Raw genomic sequence first — 7,666 nt, 5'->3', positions numbered from 1 at the left:
CCTCAGAGGGATAATAAATCACACAAGCCCCACACCGCCAACGTCATGTTATATAGCTGACTGAGTGTTTGCAGTTAAGGAGGGGTAAAAGAGACATTTTGGGTGTCAGCCCTTGTTTTTTTTGTGACAAATTTCCTTGTTACAACACATTGTATGTCTGTGTCTGCATGTTATAAATCAGGTCCATGATATTCCATCGCTCTCTTTTGATAATAGTCTTAAATTAACATTAACAACCTACCACAGAGATAATGAACCATTTATTTATAGTGCACTCTTATTTTCTTCCTGGTTTTACGTAAGAAGGTGGCTGTGTGTTGGTATTCAATCACTGTCTGTGTGCTTTTCTCAATGAACCAAGTCATTCTAAGCTAAGGGTTGAGCCTCTTTATCTACTGAGGACATGAGCAATGATGTTGATTTACTTACTAGGTAGTTGGCATCCATTAACACTAATCCATGCATTCACCAAATATTTGCAAAGATTTAAAGACCAGCAAAATATCTAGCACAGTCCATCATGGGCCCTTTCAGTGACAATGACAATGCAACACACTGAAAGCTTACGAAGGATCTGAGGTGAGTGAGACCGATCACTTTTGGTATTTGAGATGGAGGTGACCACGATGTTTAAAACAAATATGGTGGGAAAAAGATAAATTATTAACGTTTGAACATATAAGGCGATGAAGATGATACCAAAACTATGTGACCAACAAACAAAAAAAAGTGAGCACCCTAAACCACTCTCCTAACTGATATATGGTCCACAAACCAGCCTATTCATCTTGATTCAATCTTGTTTTAAATTCGGATCCCACAGAAAAGTAAATGCAGATTCAGCTTTTTAAAGTTATTCCTGCAAGGTGGCAGATGCTCCACAGAAAGAAACCCTCATTTAATCTTTTTTGGAGAGCAGTGATGCAGACATACCTTTTATCAGTAGTGGTAGTTTCCCAGTTACTTCGGCTTGGAGCCCATCAATGGAAAACATCAAAGTGCAATGCAATATGACAAAAGGACACAAATCACTGTCATTTCCTCCATTCTTAGAGCTTGTTTTTTCCTGAAAACACACACACACACACACACACACACACACATTCATGTTAATTAGGTTACTGTGAGCTATCTCATATAAAAAGAGCAAAATCTTGTGAAATATGAATGCATTTTTCAAATGCTCGTGGGACTTATTCTCTTCAAGTTATCATCTTTCAGTGGTACCCTCAACTCCTGAGACCACACCTGCTGATTTTGTAGAGGCTTATTACTTGCAACAGACAACATAGATTAAAATTCAAACACTATATGAATTGTTTTACCTTTTTTGTCCAATATTTTACTGTTTGCATCTTGTGAAATGTTAACGTGGGCTCCAGGGAACACTGGGGGCCTTCATAGAGGATCTCAGTTGGAGGAATATGAGGAAAGATAAAACAGGTGATTTAAATGTGACATGCAGGTCATTAAAAGAAGGTAAACTATTCCAACCTTAAATATCTCCGAGCACACGGATGCCTCTATCCTCCGATACTGGAAATTAAAATGGGACAACGCCCATGAGAAGAGAGGCAGGTGCTTTATGCACAAAGAGGATATAAAAATGCATCGAATAGCTGAAAAGCAACGGTGGCGGGCTGTGCTAGTAGGTTGTTAGAATTGTTTGCCATTCAAGTCAGAAAATGGGAAATTTACACTCTTTTTTTGGCTCTGAATAACATGTTCATTCCTCAATTTTTTTATTATGGTAGGATGGCGTTTCTACAAGCGTATTTGTGAGCCCAAAACAGCAATGGGATCATTGGTTAACGCAGCAGACGTATCAGGAGGGAATTAAATTAAATATTTTATTACTAATTCATTCGAATTAGTCACATTTCAATATGGATTGAGACATACAGTTAAAATATTTCAATGCAGCTTAGTAAATGTGTGAATAAAGATACTTTAAAGGTCAGAATATCATTTATTTTCCATGCTTTCAGAACACTTCTCACTGTTTATAGGCAATGAATGACAGAGCAATCAAAAATATGAGCCAGATGTCCAGCAACTCCTCTCCTCTCCACTATCATTCCCAGTGCAAACACATTTAGTGACCCAATCGTTGACTTGTACAAACTATTAAAAATATCCTTCTTGCCCAGAATTTTACATGGCTCTCGTTAAACTGTTTTGTTTGGACAGATGGTCTCAAGGCTCTCTTTGTTATACGGAGAACAGGTAAATGGTTTATTAGATTCATATTCCACCACAAATGTACATTGTCTCTGCACATTGACATCTTGTATTACTACTTGTATAAACGTACAGCTGAGTACATGGGAGACCCGAGACTTTACGAGGACTCCTAGTGGCTGCGGAAAGCCTTTGCCAGTGGTCGACAGTGAAAGAGGAGCCAGGAAAGGCACGTCTGACACAAAAACAATGGAGGATCATCATCATTTTTGACTATCGAGCATATAAGAAACTGAAACAGAGCCCGTTATGAATGTTAGTGGCTGTTTGACCTTAAAACTCCTTCAAAGTATTAAAGGGGAGCCAGAACGGACCAGCTAAAACCATGGTCACGTGAGTTGATGCTCTGGACCTCATCAGACTCCTACCGTCATGAAATATCCCTCATTTGACTGAAGACCCTTGTTGGACCCTCATGGCTCCTGGTGTCCCTTTGACACTTTTGAAAAAAACTCCTGCTTCAAGCTCCAAAGTCCCCTCAGGAAATCGGCGTTAATACCTGAGGCATCACATCATTGAACTTTCAGATGATTTGGTGATTGTGTCTCTCCTCAGCTGTGGCGACTCTGGCCATGGCCCTGCAGTAGTGGCAGATTTTACTGAATGGTGCACGACGTCTTTTTTTAAACATAAATTTGTCCAAAACCAAAGAGATGATAATGGATTTGAGGAAGACTTCTGTGGTTGTCCCCAGTGCTAGCGCTAGCATATAGAACAATGTTGGAGTCATTGTTGGTGTGTACTGGCTGTTTTTAGCCAAGTGGGCAGCCGGTTACAAGGGTTCAAGTGGCAGGTAAGCCACCTGTGGCATATGCAGTATTGTATTAATCAGGATTGAGTCTGTTAATCTTTGTGGCCTTTGTAAAAGACTCTGAGTTGCATGCAGACTGCAACACGTCTGTAAATATTCAAGTTCACTGACGCTCTGTAAAATGCTGTTCTTCTCTTCTGTCTTTATATGGTTTGCTGTGTATTTTCATGTACAGTAACATGTAGAACAGGTTTGATAGTCGTGTTATAGGCATATGAAGACTACTGTTGGGTTGTTTTGCTCTGTTTAAGGTTAGTATGTGCTGTTTACATCTGTCAGATGGGGAATCTTTGAATTGTGTTCCCACTGTTTTTATTAAATCCTTCTCTAATCCTGGTGTAATCCTTCATCAGTAGGGTAGCCTGTATTATCCTGGACACAAGGTGAAACTGACTGCTCTATTTTTACCATGAAGATTAATCAGGGATTGAGGTTTTAGGTGCTACTAGCTGCTAACAAACCATAAATAGTCGTCTGAGTGACAAATAACCAAGTCTCAAGCAGGTTAGAGGTTAAGCTGCTGTGCACTTTCATGTCTGATCTCTGAAGTTGTCATCAACAAGCTGTTGCAATTAACATCAGGGTTCACACGGTCACGATGAACCTGAACATCAGCGTGAGAGAATATGTGACATTGTTCAGATTGAGAGATAAACCTCTTGGTTAATATTGGTTACCATGTTAGCATCAACCCATGTAGCTTGTCTTCCTCCCACAGTCCAAAGACATCAGAAGGGGGCTAGGTTAATAGAATACTCAAAATTGACCGTAGGCGTGGCTGTGAGTGTGCAAAAAGGCATATCCCAGTTTAAACTGGGGTTGAACAATCATCCAATCAATTTTAAAGACTCAGTCTCAAATGGATAACATGCAGTCAGACCAAGTTAATGCAGTATGATACATCAGCACCATGACAAACCCCCTCGTCATTAGGATTCTTCCTTCTTTATATTTGTTATACTTTCTTATTGTAGCAGGCTGACAAACATGAGAGAATGTAACATCAGAGTTGACCATCTGTGAAGGAAGAGTGAGTCTCTGTTGTCCTATGTCATTTCTGCACCTTTTACTGGAATCACTCACAATATTGCTGTCACTTTTGATTCCATCCAGACCAAATACCACACTGTCAACAAGAAAAAAAAGGTCTGTCACTGACCAAATAAGAATCCTAATTGAACCACAGGCATTTTGGGTGGATGAGGAGGATGTAGGTATAATTATATGAGATTGTGAAAGGAGTGGTTTGTTAAGAGTGTCAGACATCCATCCAGCGCATGTTTTCCACGTCCTAGCAATAAATTCCCAGTTGAAAGATAGTGTGTGCACACAAAAAAAATATGAGCAACCAATATAAAAGGCTGTTGAGAGCAGTCCCACTGCTCAACCTCCTGGGGTGAATTACAAGCCCTCAAGTGGCAACAATGAGGTGGGGGTTGTGTTTCCTCATTTTGTCTGTTGCTGCTGTCACTGAAGTCCATGCCAGACTGGGTGAGACTCTTCATGGTTTTAGATACCTTGAAACACAGTCATCAGCTCTAGTTCCACCAGGACATTTACTCAAACTTTTTGAACTTTTCCTCAGTTCGTAACCACGTCAGCAGCATCTGCAGCACATGGGGGAGACAGCACTTCAAGACTTTTGATGGTGATGTTTACCAGTTTCCTGGTATGTGTGAATACAACCTGGTCTCCGACTGCCACTCGTCTTACCAGGAGTTCTCTGTGCACGTGAAGAGGGAACATAGTGATGGAGACCTGACGATCAGTTACGTGACAGTCATCATCAATGACCTTCCATGGCACCTCACCAAGGACCAGGTCACTGTCGATGGCCAGCCGTAAGTCAAATGACATGAGGCCTGAGCAAACAGCTCAACAAAAATGAAAAATGAAAAATGAAATTCCCTATTCTGCTGAATTAACAAAATACATTTTCATCCATTTTCTACCTCTTATATGTTAAGGGTTACAGGGGCCTGGAGCCTATCCTAGCTGCCTTCAGCTAAGAAGCAGGGGCTCACATTTTCATGAAAAAAAAATTCTGCCGTATTTCTCTTGAATTTACTTGATCGTTATCTTATCAGTTCATAAAAAAGCAGCCTTGTTTTTCACTCTCTCTTTTACTCTGATGAACAATGACCAAAACAATGTAAGTAGAGTAGCGAGAGTAGATATTTATGAAGTCATGCTGATATCGAACACTCAAAGATTATTTCTGTGTTTGTTTAGGTCATAATGTTCACTTCTGATGGGACAGTAAAACAGAATATGCAGCCCATCAGTTTGCCGTTCCAGTCAGGTGGATCATACAATGAGAAACATATCATTGTCACATTTCATTCATGCGAATACTTACTTGTGAATAACCTATTCCAATGGGTCTGATGATAATACTGATTACGACTTTAATTATTACAACACTTTGTAATGTTTAGATGTTTGTTTAGTCATAAAGTCTCAAAGTGTGATGTAATTTTGCAATATTTATTGCAAAGTTATGACTGACCGTCTCTTACAAGCATCAAAGATGTCAGCTGACATGTAGATCACTGAGCTCAAAGCAGCAGCTCTGTACCTCAGACTTCTTGCCTGTGGATGGCTGCTCCTGTGCTGAGGGTCCCTACCTGAATGATAATGGCATCTGCATCCCCAAAGAAAAATGTCCCTGTTTTCATGAAGATATCATCATCAAGCCAGGAAAGTCCATCAATATCAAAGACGATCACTGGTGAGACCGATGTTTCCTTGACCAAACATTTGACTTGAAATGAAAAAAATCATTTACCACAGCTGTAATTCACACCTATGAAGTGCATGGCAACCAAGTTGTTAATTTTGAGTCTCTGTTGTTTTTATTTCTAGTGTTTGCACGAATGGAATGCTTCACTGCCGCTCCTGGAGAGCCCGTTCAACAGGTTTTGTTTGTTGTTTGCTTGTTTTCAGGCGTATTTGGTTGATACATTCTAGATAACACAATTTTTGACTTCTTTTACAGCATGCCCTGGTAACCAAATATTCTTCAACTGCTCCACCGCTTCATCGGGGGAGCTCGGAGTGCAGTGCCCTCCAACCTGTTTAAATCCTGACAGCAATGATTGTGTGAGCTGTTTTTGCCACAAATTTACTTCTCACTCTCAATTATCATCTAGCTCTTGCATTTATGTCCTGAATGCAATGATGTATGTTACACTGCCACAGCTCATAAACCTAGTGTTTTTTATTGTGGTTGAAGGGAGTAATTTCACACACACTTTCATTATGTTCTCTTTTTCTATCACCGTGGTCTCTCGATCTTTAGGATTCCTCTGAGTGTGAATCTTCATGTCAATGTCCCGTTGGCCTTTTTGATGATGGCAAAGGTTTCTGTGTGAAAAATCATCAGTGTCCTTGTCAGCATGAAGGAAAACTCTATTCCCCAGGAGTACAAATTCGTAAACAGTGCAACACCTGGTATGACTTTGATCACATCAGCCACACTTTATATCTTACCAAGATAAACAAATTATCACATGTAGGCCTGATCGTTTTATTCCATTGTTGAGCTAACAACTTCTACATGTACTAACACTTCCAGTACCTGCAGATATGGAACATGGGACTGCACAAATGAAAAATGTGCAGGAAACTGCATCACTTATGGAAGTGGTCATTGCACAACTTTTGATCAGCGAACGTACGGGTTTTGAGAACAATATGATAATAACTTTGCAAGGCAGCTTGATTCTTGCACATTGCAAACAAACCATCCACACAGTCGGGAAGGAAATTTTTTGTAACTATGGCACTTTCATTATGGGAGACAACAAAAGGTTAATTTATGAGCAGACTAGCTTATGTTGCAAATCTATTCTATTTTTTGCAAAGGCTGCAAAGTTAGTGTTATGGTTGTGAAATTTAATCTACTGATCCATCCATCCCTGGGCTGGCGACCCATTCAGGGTGAACCCCGCCTCTCAGGCTGATGGGACAGGTTCCAGCCCCCCGTGACCCTTAATAGAAGCAAGCGGAAGATAATGGATGGATGGAATGGATGGATCCATCCATCCCTCCATCCATCCATTTTCTTCCACTTATCTTGTTCAGGGTCGCAGGGGGCTGGAGCCTATCCCATCAGCCTGAGAGGCAGGGTTCCCCCTGGACAGGTCACCAGTCCATCACTGGACCAACACATAGAGACAGACAACCACTTACTCTCACAGCCACACCTACAGTCAATTTAGAGTATCAATCAGCCTCGTCCCCTCTTGATGTCTTTGGACTGTGGGAGGAAGCTGGAGTACCAGCGAGAACCCACACAGGAACAGGGAGAACATGCAGACTCCACACAGAAAGACCCCGAGCTGGGACTCGAACTCCGAACCTTCTTGCTGTGAGGCGACAGTGCTGACCACTGCACCACCATGCTGCCATACAGCCAAAAATAATGCGTTTAAATTGCATGTATTCCATTATCTCTTCTTAACCATTCTAGCATGTTTAACAGTGCAAAAGATTAAAATGCTACAAAGTCATTTTGTGTATCGTAGCTCCTCCAAGGGCAAACACGGCTCTGGACCAGTGGGCTACAATAATGTTTGCCCTACAGGTGGACACCTACGTATTCCTCTACGA

Source organism: Aulostomus chinensis, chromosome 7, assembly GCF_037954235.1.
Source record: "Aulostomus chinensis isolate RoL2024-O1b breed Wild chromosome 7, RoL_Achi_v1.0, whole genome shotgun sequence".
NCBI lineage: Eukaryota > Metazoa > Chordata > Actinopteri > Syngnathiformes > Aulostomidae > Aulostomus > Aulostomus chinensis.
The sequence above is the reverse complement of the archived record's forward strand: the minus strand, read 5'-3'. Positions refer to the sequence as shown.